Source organism: Pristiophorus japonicus, chromosome 5 (assembly GCF_044704955.1).
Source record: "Pristiophorus japonicus isolate sPriJap1 chromosome 5, sPriJap1.hap1, whole genome shotgun sequence".
Lineage (NCBI taxonomy): Eukaryota > Metazoa > Chordata > Chondrichthyes > Pristiophoridae > Pristiophorus > Pristiophorus japonicus.
Window position 1 is genome coordinate 193,066,774 of NC_091981.1, and position 14,791 is coordinate 193,081,564.

A 14,791-nucleotide genomic window follows, 5' to 3' on the forward strand; every position below is an offset into this window, starting at 1 on the left:
GGAGATGTGGGGGGGGTGACATATGAAGATAGGTTGAGTAGGTTGGGCCTATACTCATTGGAGTTCAGAAGAATGAGAGGTGATCTTATCAAAACATAAGATAATGAGGGGGCTTGACAAGGTGGACGCACAGAGGATATTTCCACTCATCGGGGAAACTAAAACGAGGGGGCATAGTTTCAGAATAAGGGGCCGCCCATTTAAAACTGAGATGAGGAGGAATTTCTTCTTTCAGAGGGTTGTAAATTTGTGGAATTCTCTGCCCCAGAGAGCTGTGGAGGCTGGTCATTGAATAAATTTATGGTGGAGATAGACAGATTTTTGAGCGATAAGGGAGTAAAGGGTTATGGGGAATGGGCAGGGAAGTGGAGCTAACTCCATGATCAGAATCAGCCATGATCTTATTAAATGGCAGAGCAAGCTCGAGGGGCCAAATGGCTTACTCCTGCTCATATTTCTTATGTTCTTATATTCTCATGTTCTTAACAGCTGGAAACCAACAACCGAAAACATTGCAACAGCTGGAAACTGAAAAAACTTGAAAAATTGCAACAGCCGGAAACTTAAACGACTGGAAACATTTATCTGGTCATTATCACATTGCTGTTTGTGGGAACTTGCTGTGTGCAAATTGGCTGCAACGTCTCCTACATTACAATAGTGACTACACTCCAAAAGTAATTCATTGGCTCTAAAGCGCTTAGAGACGTCCGATGGTCGTGAAAGGGGCTATATAAATCCAAGTCTTTCTTTCTTTCTTTCACCTGTCCATCTCCATGGGCAAACCAATGAGCACCTTAACACATCATTATCCAGTCAAATGAGAGACCTGCACAGATAATCAAACCCAAAATAAAGATTTATTACACGTGAAATAATTGATCCACAAAACATACACATAATCAATTCTCACCCTTGTGCATTTCCTTATAACCCCTCTTACGCAAACCTATTCTTGAACTATGCTGCAGTGTCTCCCCTGCGGCTGCATCATGGCTCTGGGAAGTCCGCTGTACTTCAATTGTAGAAGCTACAGTTGTCCTTTACGGACACCCTCGATCAGTTCTGGTCATGGAAGGGCTAGCTTTACACTGGGCCGCATCCTCCTCGCCGCCTTCAGTCGGAATTGGCTGGGCAATTCCACGGTTGGCAGCAATGGCAGAGTGGCAGGACTCGGCCAGGACTGCTGTGATCCTGAGAGAGCACATCAGGATCCTGGCCTGATGAGCCTGCGCCACTCCCCCGGGGCAGCACCTTACCATAACCATCAATCTGCTGGAGCATAAGTTGGTGGGGTGGCGTGATACCAGAAGGTCCCCTGTGGACTGTGGTGGAACCAGCCACGATGGCAGCATCAGATCTCACGTGGCATCCAGCTGAGACTGCATGAGAGCAGACGCAGTCTCGATGCCACCAGATACAACAGCAGTAAGACGCTCCGTGGCCTGTTGGCCAGAGTGCATGAGAGCATTCTGAGCTTCCAGGGCCGCGGCCATCCTCTCTAGAGCAGCACTTAGATGTTCACTCCCTTGCATCTGTGCTGTAATGGCAACTGCCACATCAGCCACAACACACTGCATCACAGCTGGATCCGCACGGTCACTCTGGGAGTTCAATATCTTCCTAACACTGGCAATAATGGGCTCCTTGGTGTGCGCAGAGCTGTCCACAATGCGGGAGGCAACCTTCTCCACATTCCTGACCACTTGCGACAGGCTCATGGACATCCTTGCCCTTGCCCCCAACATCTCAAAATGCATGGCCTCCACCCTTCTTTCATAAGCCCCAACATCGATGGGCTTGTCTGAGTCCTCTGTGGCAGAATTCGCAGAAAAACTCGCCCTCTGGAGAGATGGCACCCGAGGATGCCTTTGCCCTTGACCATGCTGCAGCACGCTAGGCCCTGGTGCATCACCCAGTGCAGACGACTCTGATAAAGCTAACTGACTCGACTGCGTACTCTCAGTATCTGTGCTGGCACGTGTGAGTGTAGGAATCAGTGACGTGATGCTGGCAGCAGTGTCCCCCTCTGATTCGCCCTTATCAAACATGCTGCCAATATCTGCACTCGGCTCAAGGGTCTCGTCCTGGCGCTAGCTCTCAGTCACCGCAAGGGTCTCGGTCTCACTCTGGCTCACACTCGGGGTCTCATCCGCAAATATAAATGGCAGAACGGGTCCTGTCAGCATGAAGTAGGGCATTTCACCATGCAGCAAGCAACTTGCACACAATCATAAGCAATTGACTGGTAGGTAATTGGACTTTCAGGGAGAGATTGGATAACGGACAGAAAACAGAGAGCCAGAAAAAATGGTTCATTCTCTAGTTGGCAACCAGTAACTAGTGGGGTGCCGCAGGGATCAGTGCTAGGACCCCAACTATTTACAATCTATATAAACAACTTGGAGGAAGGGACCGAGTGTAACGTAGCCAAGTTTGCTGACAATACAAAGATGGGAGGAAAAGCAATGTATGAGGAGGACACAAAAAAATCTGCAAAAAGACACAGACAGGTTAAGTGAGTGGGCAAAAGTTTGGCAGATGGAGTATAATGTTGCAAAGTGTGAGGTCATGCACTTTGGCAGAAAAAAAATCAAAGAACAAGTTATATTTAAATGGAGCAAGATTGCAAAGTGCCGCAGTACAGCGGGACTTGGGGGTACTTGTGCATGAAACACAAAAGTATAGTAAGCAGGTACAGCAAATGATCAGGAAGGCCAATGGTATGTTGGCCTTTATTGCAAAGGGGATGGAGTATAAAAGCTGGGAAGTCTTGCTACAGCTGTAAAAGGTAGTGGTGAGGCCACGCCTGGAATACTGTGTGCAGCTTTGGTTTCCATATTTATGAAAGAATATACTTGCTTTGGAGGCAGTTCAGAGAAGGTTCACTTAGTTGATTCCGGGGATGAGGGGGTTGACTTGTGAGGAAAGGTTGAGTAAGTTGGGCCTCTACTCATTGGAATTCAGAAGAATGAGAGGGGATCTTAATGAAACATACAAGATTATGAGAGGGCTTGACAAGGTGGATGCAGAGAGGATGTTTCCACTGATAGGGGAGACTAGAACTAGAGGGCATGATCTTAGAATAAGGGGCTACCCATTTAAAACAGATATGAGGAGAAATTTCTTCTCGCAGAGGGTTGTAAATCTGTGGAATTCACTGCCTCAGAGAGCTGTGGAAGCTGGGACATTGAATAACTTTAAGACAGAAATAGACAGTTTCTTAAACGATAAGGGAATAAGGGGCTGTGGAGAATGGGCAGGGTAGTGGACCTGAGTCCGTGATCGACTCAGCCATGATCTTATTAAATGGTGGAGCAGGCTCGAGCGGCTGTATGGCCTACTCCTGCTCCTATTTCTTATGCTCTTATGTTCTTATAAAGGAAGGCCTTCACTTACCGATGCTGCCCCCAGAGTGATCCACACAACCGGCAGCCACAGGGAAGTCAACATATGGGTCCACTAGCTGCTGCACCCTCTCTTCGATATTAGTCAGCTGCTGGATATCGGCCTCACCCTTACCAGTCCTCTGTTGCTCCAAAAGCTGGTGCGAAACCTTGGCCTGCAAAGCACAGAAGGGTTGCTGTGTAGCAGTGTCATGAGGCCTCGGCAATGAGTGCAAGTGTGGGTCCATTACATGCAGGTTTAACTCTCACATGAAAGGGAGTATGCACACATAGAAATACATGCCTCAGCAATCAAATGGTGCTTCACTGACTATGTAATGAAGGTGGGAAATAAGAGAACATGAAGGAGAGTCTCACAGATGGAAGGTGAGGAGTTGGGGGATCATGTATTCACTTTCATTAGTTGAATGATGTCGTTCAGCCTGTTGCGGCATTGCGGGTTTGTCAGACTGCTTGTCCAACATCTAATAATGGATGAGCAGAAATTTCCTCCAACTGGATGAGCTAAGAGCATAGGAAGACACTTGGGAGTATGACATTATAGCCATTACAGAAACATGGCTGAAAGAGGGGCAGATTTGGCAGATTAATATTCCTGGCTACTGTACTTTTAGACAAGATAGAGAGGGTGGTAAAAAGCAGGGTGGGGGTTGCGGTACTGATTAAAGAAAAGGGTGAGGAGGGATGATATGTTAGAGGGATCATCAAATGAGGCCATATGGGTCGAATTGAAAAATAAAAAAGGGGTGATCACACTTCTGGGATTGTATTATAGACCCCAAACAGTGGGAGGGAGATAGAGGAACAAATATGTAGGCAAATTGCCTGTGAAGTCCAAAAACCATAGTGTAGCAATAGGAGGGGATTTTAACTATCCAAATATTGATTGGGACAAATTTAGTGTGAAGGGTATAGAGGGTACGGAATTCTTGAAATGCAGTCAAGAGAACTTTTTTCGTCAGTATGTAGCAAGCCCAACATGAGACGGGGCAGTCTTGGATTTAGTTTTGGGGAATGAAGCTGGGCAGGTTGAAGGGGTAGTAGTGGGGGAGCACTTGGGTGCCAGTGACCATAATTCAGTCAGATTCAAGTTGGTTATGGATAAGGACAAGAATAGGCCTGGAATAAAAGTTCCAAATTGGAGAAAAGCTAATTTTGCTAAGTTAAGGAGTGATTTGGCCATAGTGGATTGGAAGCAGCTCCTTGTGGGTAAATCGGTGTCGGAACAGCGGGAGGCAGTCAAGTAGGAGATCCGGAAGGCTCAGACCAAACATGTGCCATGAAAGAAAAAGGCTGGGAAAAATAATTCGAGAGCCCCCTGGATGTCTAGGGACTTACAGGGGAGGATTAAGAAAAAAAGGGATGCTTATGTCACATATCAATGGCTAAATATTTTAGAATCTTTAGAGGAATATAGAAAGTGAAGAGGAAAAATTAAAAAGGGTATTAGGAATGCTAAGAGAGAGCACAAGAAATTCTTGGCCAGTAAAATTAAGGAAAACCCTAAGATGTTCTATAAATATATTAAGAGTAAGAGGGTAACTAAAGAAAGGGTAGGACCTATTAGAGACCATGAGGGTAATCTTTGTGTGGAGGCGGAAGATGTTGGTAGGGTTCTTAACGAATATTTTGCATCTGTTTACACAAAGGAAAGAGGTAATGCAGATACTGCTATCGAGGAAGAGTGTGAAATTCTGGATGAAATAAATATCGTGAGAGAGGAAGTATTGAGGAGTTTAGCAGCTTTGAAAGTAGATAAGTCTCCAGGCCCGGATGAAATGCATCCCAGGTTGTTGAGCGAAGTAAAAGAGGAAATAGCAAAGGCTTTGACCATCATTTTCCAGTCCTCTTTGGATATGGGCATGGTGCCGGAGGATTGGAGGACAGCTAATGTAGTACCCTTGTTTAACAAGGGGAAAAGGGATAGGCTGAGTAATTGCAGCTCTGTCAGCCTTACATCAGTGGTGGGAAAATTATTGGAAAAAATCCTGAAAGACAGGATAAATCTGCATTTGGATAGGCAAGGATTAATTAGGGACAGTCAGCATGGATTTGTTAAGGGAAGATCGTGTTTGACTAACCTGATTGAATTTTTTGAGGAGGTAACCAAGAGGGTCAATGAGGGTAGCGCGTACGATATAGTATATATGGACTTCAGCAAGGCTTTTGATAAGGTTCCACATGGTAGACTGGTCATGAAGGTTAAAGCCCATGGGATACAGGGCAAAGTGGCAAGTTGGATCCAAAATTGGCTTGGAGGTAGAAAGCAAAGCGTAATGATTGATGGATGTTTTTGTGACTGGAAGGATGTTTCCAGTGGGATTCCACAGGGCTCAGTACTGGGTCCCTTGCTTTTTGTGGTATATATCAATGATTTAGATTTGAATATAGGGAGTATGATTAAGAAGTTTGCAGACGACACTAAAATTGGCTGTGTGGTTGATAATGAAGAGGAAAGTCATGCGCTGCAGGAGGATATCAATTTACCGGTCAGGTGGGCAGAGCAGTGGCAAATGGAATTTAATTTGTAGAAGTGTGAGGTGATGCACTTTGGGAGGGCTAATAGGAAAGGGTATACACATTAAGCGGTAGGTCACTTACTAGTGTAGATGAACAAAGGGACCTTGGAGTGCTTGTCCACAGATCTCTGAAAGTAGCAGGTCAGGTGGATAAGGTGGTTAAGAAGGCATACGGAATGCTTGCCTTTATTGGCCAAGGCATAGAATATAAGAGTAGGGAGGTTATGCTTAAATTGTATAATACTTTGGTTAGGCTACAGCTGGAGTACTGCATACAGTTTTGGTTGCCGTATTACAGGAAGGACGTGAGTGCAGAGGAGTTTTACTAGGATGCAGAGGAGAGTTACTAGGATGCTGTCTGGAATGCAGAATCTTAGTTATGAGGACAGATTGGATCGGTGGGGTTTGTTCTCATTGGAACAGAGGAGGTTGAGAGGAGACCTCATCGAGGTGTACAAAATATTGAGGGGCCTGGACATAGTGGATAGTAAGGGTCTATTTCCATTGGTGGAGGGGGCTGTTACGAGGGGGGCATAGTTTTAAGGTGGTTGGTGGAAGGTTTAGAGGGGATTTGAGGGGGGCTTCTTTACGCAGAGGGTTGTGGGGATCTGGAACTCACTGCTTAGAAGAGTGGTGGATGCAGAAACCCTCACCACTTTTGAGAGATGGTTGGATGAGCACTTAAAGTGCCGTAACCTGCAAGGTTACGGACCTAGAGCTGGTAATTGGGATTAGACAAGATGACCTTTTGTTGATCGGCACAGATATAATGGTATGTACTGCAGGGAATAGAATATGGTCAGGGCGATCACCCGGACTAGTTTTGATTGCCTGGATGGGTCGGAGAAGAATTTTCCCAGATTTGTTCTCCCTAAATTGGCCTGGGTTTTTATCTGGTTTTTGCCTTTCCCAGGAGATCACATGGCTCCAGTTAGGATGGAGTGTTTTTAGTATAAGAGATGTTGCAGTGGTGTGGGGTGGACTGGTTGGGCTGGGTGCTCTTTGCCTTTCCGCCATTGTTCATGGGTTTATATGTAACCTTTAGGGCTGCTGATGACGGGCCGTGTGGCTCTTTGTCGGCCAGCGCAGACACAATGGGCCGAAATGGCTTCCTTCTGCACTGTAAATTTCTATGTTCTATGTTTTATGTTAAATTAATGGGAAAACCAGTACCAATACCATCATCATCATAGGCAGTCGCTCGAAGTCAAGGATGACTTGCTTCCACTCTAAAAGTGTGTTCTCAGGTGACTGAGGGGTCTAATGCGGGACCTGCAGTCTCTATCGCAGGTGGAGCAGACAGGGGTTGAAGGAAAGGGTGGATGGGGAGTCTGGTTTGCCGTACATTCCTTCTGCTGTCTACACTTGGTTTCTGCTTGTTCTCGGCGATGGGACTCGAGGTGCTCAGTGCCCTTCCGGTTGCTCTTCCTCCCCTTGGGCAGTCGTGGGCCAGGGATTCCCAGGATTCGGTGGGGATGTTGCACTTTATCAAGGAGGCTTTTTTAAGCTGTCTTGAAACGTTTCCTCTGTCCACCTGAGGCTCGCTTGCCATTTTGAAGCTCTGCATAGAGTGCTTCATTTGGGAGTCTAGTGTCGGGCATGCGGACGATGTGGCCCACCCAACAGAGCTGATCGAGCGTGGTCAGTGCTTCGATGCTGAGGATGTTGGCCTGAGCGAGAACACTGATGTTGGTGGGTCTATCCTGCCAATGGATTTGCAGAATCTTGCGGAGGCACCACTGATGGTATTTCTCCAGTGCTTTGAGGTGTCTGCAGTATATAGTCCACATCTCTGCGCCATATAGGAGGGCGGGTATCACTACTGCCGTGTAGACTATAAGTTTGATGCGGATTTGAGGTTCTGGTCTTCAAATACTCTCTTCCTCAGGCAACCGAAGGCTGCACTGGCACATTGAAGGCAGTGTTGGATCTCATCATAAATGTCTGCTCTTGTTGACAGTAGGCTCTGGAGTATAGAAAGTGGTCCACATTGCCCAAGGTCTCGTTGTGAATTTTAATAATCGGTGGGGGCAGTGCTGTGTGGAGGGCTCAGGTTGGTGGAGGATCTTTGTCTTACGGATGTTTAGCAGAAGGCCCATGCTTACATACTGTAAGATTCCAAAAATTTGTGGAAACCCCCCAGTGTTTGGACTCACTGAAATGGAAATTCGATTTGGGCCTATTAAACAGAAAGTTTGGGATCCTAAAATACATATGCAAGAAATCTACGTGTCTTAACCAAGTTTGGGATTTTAAAACGCATGTTTGGGCCTGTGGGGAAAAGCTGCAGAGACAGAGGGGTGGGTTCAACCTTTACCTTTAGAATTTGGATATTGTAGCTAATCAGTTTGTTTGGGGGAGCTGCTTAACCATCGGTCAGGCTCCCAGAAAACATTAGCATTTAAACAATCGACCACGGAAGAAACATTATCCACCCCACCCACAGGACCCAAATATCCCAGCACCTTTTCGGCATGCATAGAAATATCTGGCTCAGCCCAGACTTCCCGAAGCCAAAGCAGTGCTATTACAATGGACAAGAGCTATCGGCTCATAAATAAGGAGTATCGCGATCCCAAAGTCTATCAACGCCAGATTAAAACATTTAATCAAAGTTTCATTTAGCCAGCCCAATAAAACTTATATAAGGAAGACCACTTAAAATCAATGGGCAGCAAAACTTAAACAAAAGAAATGTTAGATTTGGTGCGAAGATTAAACAGCCTCTCAGAGTATAATTGAGGGCCTATTGTATGAAGAAACTATTCTGACCATCACTTCGGAACAACAAGATTAAGATCGAGAGCACACGGCGAGAAAACACAGGAAGAAACATTGCGACATCGGAGAAAAGAACTTCAAAAGCCAATCAGTGGAACATCAATACCAACTGACTTGTTAACAGCCATCAACTGACCACCGCGACCACGAAACCAACCAGGATAATCAACCACCAAGAAAACCGGGGTCCACGTAAGTTTTCCACTCTACAATTTGTGCCTAGACTATCCAGCGGATAAAAATTACCTAAAGAACTTAAAACCCTATTGCTAACAAAGGAAGTTGGGTACTCACCAGAGGTAAATCCAAAACACGTCTAACCGCATCAGCGGACTCCCCCCAACTGGCTTCAATACGCAGCACGGTCTTCCACCATGTCCAGGATACGGCAAGGCAAACCGGCTATAACCAAAGAACCCCAAAACCGCAAAACAGCCCTAGCTGTCAAAGGAAAGGATCTGGTGAGTATGAATCACTGGAGCCCTAGAGTATGACCTAGTTAGAGAGTAAGTGGGAGGTGGGAGGCATTTCTGTTGTGTTTATTACCTGTAATAAAGTATTCCCCATTGTTTCGAACCTTTTTGTAAGATTTTACAGTTTTATTGGAGTGTATTTGTGTTATTTGTTTTCTTGAATAAAACCTTCTTTGTACAAAACAGTTGTCTGCTGCACTTTATCACACCCTGATTAATAAATCCAAGGTCAAGAACCAGGAGAGTGGGAGCGACTCGCAACCGCTCTGGTCAGGAAAGCAACCTGACAGAGCCACCACACCATACAGAATGGCGAGCCAGGTAGGAGCTTGGTCAAAAGGATGTGATCTACTAGACACTGTTTTTGAGGAAAGAAGCAAAATGGAAGAGAGGATTTCCTCTTACATATTCAAGAAAGTCAATATAACAAAGAAATGGATACTAAACCTATTGCGTGTTGAGCGTCCTGTGGACGCTGCAGCCAAATGGACTGAGAGTAAGGATCATAAGAGCTCTGTGGAGAAAGCAACATTGTTAGTCTGCCTGCAGTGACAGGTCCAGCAATTGGACAAGAAAGTAGAGTCGCTGGAGGCAGACCTCAGGGAGTCCGAGGAACACTCGAGTGCCAGAGCTATCATGGGGGAGAGATTATTTGAGGAGTTAGGCAAGCAAAAGCAAGGGAAACTACGGTTAGTGGAAACACATAGAAACCGCCAGGATTTCCTTCAGTGCCAGGTCACCGAAGCGAAGGGTCAAGAACCGGTATTGTGGGGAGAAACACCCGCCTCACCAGGATAATTAAAGAGCAGGAGGAGAGGTTGAGAGATGTCCAAGCAGCTTACAAAGTAGCAAGCACTAGGGGGTTTGAGTCGGGAGACTACGGTCCCTGCCAGCAACAACTAAATAGTCTGAACCTTGCTCTGTCCAAGGCTAATGGCATGGTATGCCGTGGACCTAGAAGAGCAGGGGGAAACAGTTCGGTCTCCACCTGTGGCACCGGGGCGCGACCCGATTGGGCAGCAGGAGGGGCGAGCGGGGAGAGACTTTCGACCACTACCTGTGGCGCCGGGGCCCAACCCAGTTTGGCAGCAGGAGGGGCGAACAATTTGCGGGGCAGACAGGGACGATGCACCACCACCTGTGGCATCGGGTTGTAACTCGGCTTGGCAGCAGGGAGAGGTGGGAGTGACACCAGTACGACAAGGGCCGGGACCAGGGCCGATGTGCCCGGTATGGCGGCAGAAGTACGGTGCGTCCACTCTCGGTGCGGCAGCAGGGCCCCTCGAAAGTAACTTTGTGGTCTCCCACAGCACCCAGCAGCTTAGAACCAAGGTAGCCCACCTGGACAAGCTCACCCATAAAGGGAACCCTTCGCTTCACTTTATGGAAGTAGACCAAGCGGCAGGCATCAATGGGTGCGACGACTCCGAAATCGCAGAAATGCTCCTATTCTCCCTAGACAGTAGAGTATACCAGTCTCTCTCTGCAGAAAGCAAGAGAGGGCAGAGTACATACACTACTGTCAAGGAAGAAGTCTTGGATGTTACGGGCCTAAATGACGGGAGACGATGCAACAGGCAGGGGAAACCCCACAAGCGGGGTCCCGTACTGTCTAGTGGGCTTCACAGGGAACGAACAGGCTGGGTCGTTCTCCATCCCGCTACCATTGGGGGCAGTGAACCGTCCCGAGGATAAGGGTCCCCAGCCAGCAGCCTCCGATAGTGGGAATCCCACAGGGGAAGTCGCCGACCCGCAGACCATACCATTGGGGGTAGTGAGCTGCGCTACAGGAGGAGCTATCCCACCCATCATCTGGGACTCGGATAGACCCCTAGTATGCGTAGCCCTAAGGAGAACCTCTTGCACACCACGGCCAAGAACGTCGTGGTCACCAGCGCCCCAATTCACACTGCTCAGCCCCAAGAGGGCTACAAGATAAAAAAGATTGATTGAGGTGGGGGACCAGTTAAAGGACAAGGGTCCACAGCCTGCAGCCACCAACTGTGAGGGACTCACAGGGAAGGTAGTGGTGGACCAGCCACCAAATGAGGGTCCCCAGCCAGCAGCCTCCGGCTGTGCGGAACCTACAGAAGAAGCAGCGGACTCACCGGTCCTACAGCAAGGGGTGGTGAACTGTAGTACAGGAGGAGCTATCCCGCCCATTATCTGGGACTCGGGAAAGGCCTCAGCTACCGTGGAAATACTCTCCGATTTCTAAGGCACAAGTCACCGTACACTCAAATGTACAAGTGGCCAAAGGATCGGAAAAGGCATGGGGCAAGCAGGACCTAGCTTGGCCACCCGGGGACGGGTGGTGATGTATATAGCTTTTCCAGGATTGTTTTTTAGTTTAAGTTTTAGTATTTTAGTTGGAATTTTTAACATTTTAAAGTTTAAGTTGGATTGCAGAACTGGATCACCTTTGCCAAGCCAGAGAACTGTTTTTCTCTAGGGCAAGGCTATCTATTTTGTGTCCCTACAGGGAAGGAACCGAATGATGAGAGGGGCCTTGCTCCTACTCATCCTAATGGGGGCGAGTATGGGTCACAGAGGTGACATCGAGGAATCTCGTATCTTTGGGTGCTCAGGAGGAAGAGCACCCACCGTTACTGCAGGAGATGGTGTACCATTCTCGGCCTTTTGGCTAAGATCATGCGTAACTGACCTGACAGGGGAGTAACCACCATAACCCCAAGGTGGTTCTTCCTGGATCAGGAAGGTATATGCTTGCTTTTTTGGAAATAGGAGGTGGGTGGGGTGGCTTGACCCATCCACCTCCACGGAGGTGTGTGGGGGACCTGACCCATCCACCTCCATGGCACGAACCTGGTATTGCAGTACTTTCAGGAACGGTGCAGTGGCTCTAGGCCTTTTGGCTAAGAGCATTGGCGCAGAGTGATCCTTGAATGGGCCCAAGGTGACCTCTGGCGTTTGTGATTTGACAAAGAATTGGAACGATTGGCTACGAATTTCAAAAAAAAAGGAGATGGTATACCAGGCGTGGAGGAGGTCGCCGCCTACTTCCACGAAGGGAGTTAGCCAGGATGGCTGGGGTCCAATTCTACCCGATACTCCAGCCAGGCCGGGTTCACCTACTTGGAGGCCTCCATCCCATGCCCAGGTCGTTGCAGCATGGGTCAGTGTCACTGAGGGGAAACGAGTGTGTTTGACATATAAGGGGCAGATTCCCCTGGATAGGTGGTGGTGGCTCAGGAAGCTGAGCAGGGACAATGGGGACCAGGTAGCTGACTGGGAACGACTCAGTAACAATACTTACCGGACCATCACGGGGACACAGGGAGGAGTGAGTGTATGTTGGGATAAGTGGTGGGAGTCTGAACAGGGGATCGAGTTATACATGTGGGGGTCAGAGAGGGTCTGAGGGTCTGTCCCGCAGGCATATCCATTGTGTTTGCCAGGCAGTGGCAGGATGACGGGGAGGGGATGGGCTGGGATCAAAGCTTGGAATCATGTGTAATCCCACATCCCCCGATCCCAGTCAACGTCGCAGAACTCGTAGCATGCGCCAGAAAGCCCTTGCCCATGACCCCGACAGTACGGACAGTGACAGAGAGGTGTCCTACCACCATCAAGGGACCGGGGAATGGGTTAGTGATAGTACTGACTGAAAAGGTATTATACCAGGAGGTACACTATGCAGTAGCTTCAGTCATCTTAAACCTTACAGAAGTACACTTACCTGCATGGTGCCCAAAGGAGACAGAGCAGCTATACCAGCCCCTACTCAGAGAAATGTTCAGGAAATTTCACAAATTAGATTTTGGCAACATAGGCAAAGCAGATTTATACACACTATATGTTGGGAACACTATGGGCACAGGGAGACAAAGGAAGGGAACCTGGAACGATATTTTCACTGCATATAATACAGGATCCACTGTGATTAATAGCATGGATGATATGGAACTGCAAATGCAAATAAATGGTCTAAAAAAACAGCTACGGAAGATCCTAAGGGAAGAGAACACAGTGGTAGGCTCAGAGCTACACGACGACCAGGCGATGAGGTTCCATTTAAAGGAGATTATTGCTGAGCTGGAAAGACATGCAAAAACAGTAAATGCAGTTATACGGGAGGATAGGAATGCCTCGGATCAGGCTGCGAGGAATGAGGTGTGTGTGCTGTACGGGGCATGGTTGCTGGACGAGGGTTGCAGCAATCTAGAAGATCTAAAGCAAGGCCAAGTCCCCTCTTGGATCAGCAACAAGCACCTCGCAGCCCTCCACCCATTTAGCAATTTGTTGAGTCCGTGTCAGCTCCGTCTAGCTTCTGAAGCCTACCCTATCCCAGTAGATTGTGGACGGTCCAACCATACCATCATGGGGATAGTTGTAAGGATGCCGGTTATGGTGGGACAGCCCGACCCGCGCCGGTGTACAGGGTGGAGAATATTGGGATCATTCAAGGAGGTGCACATGTTCGTTTCACAGCGGTCCCACCCTATGTCATAAAGTGGGAGCATGCTATGACAGGTACTGACCTCTCCGGATGCCAGAGCCGGGGTGCACACGTAATACTGTGCCCCCAGCACTTGAATGCCTACTCCAGACCACAATGCAGTTTAAAGCTGCTAGCGCACAGCCTATCAACTGTACCATGGAGGTAATGACACAAGACCATGTTCCTCCACAGATAGCATATATAGGAGGTGGGACATATTATGTCACCACAAGTGTGCCCCACTACCAACATGGACAACACATTTGGTGTCCAGTGAGTGAAAGAAGTTTATGTTTTCAACCCGAGGCGGAAGTTCAAGTGGCCCAAGAACGGATTGTTCCCATTCCTGAACCCTCTACTATTCACCTCACTGTAAATAACAATTTCACAAATTTACAAGATTATGTTGCTCATTTTGGATATGAAATCCCTCCTCTACCCTAACATCTTACCGCGCTACTGAAAGCTGTAGAAATATCACAGAAACATTTCTATACTCTAGAACAAAAAACAGTTGAGATAGGGGGCAAAATTTCCGATATCACTGTTCCATCCTGGTGGGATATTGTCAGAAATATAGAGGTCTCTCCCTGGATCAGAATAGCTTCCCACGCTTTAGTTATCTGCCAGCTCGTGATTATTTTTTATTTATGGTGTACTACCTGCAGGGGGAGGGGCAGAAGTCGTCGATCCCGGCACCAGAGGGTGCTGGACGAGCCCTAGCTGAACTTAAGGATTGTATCAGGGAGGGATACACTAAATAATGATAGAACACTGCGGAAAAAATCGCAGTCAGATGGTGATGTCCGGTTTAGATTCCACCTGCTGTAAAAACGCAGAGGTCAAGTGTTGTAAAGCGTTTGTACTATGTGTGTTTTTACTGTGTATTTTTGTGAAACTGGAGTAATGGAGGGGTGTTGGACCCCCTCTGTGCTGTATTGTAATTAGAAAGACTGAATTTACCTGTAAATAGCAATACATTTCAAAGGGGAATGTACGTTTGGGTTTAGCTATGTAAATGTCAGGGGAAGGTTTTAGCTCTTGGGAATCAGGAATTTTGTTCACTTAGGATAACACTCTGTGGCGAAGAGTGTCAAATGGGGGATTGTAAGATTCCAAAAATTCATGGAAACTCCCCAGTGTTTGGAC

At 47.6% G+C, this 14,791-nt stretch overlaps 1 pseudogene; it reads left to right on the forward strand.

Annotated features, from left to right (window-relative positions):
• The first annotated feature begins 11,804 nt into the window (after window positions 1-11,804).
• On the forward strand, window positions 11,805-12,043 carry LOC139264906 (U2 spliceosomal RNA; annotated as a pseudogene).
• The last annotated feature ends 2,748 nt before the right edge of the window (window positions 12,044-14,791 follow it).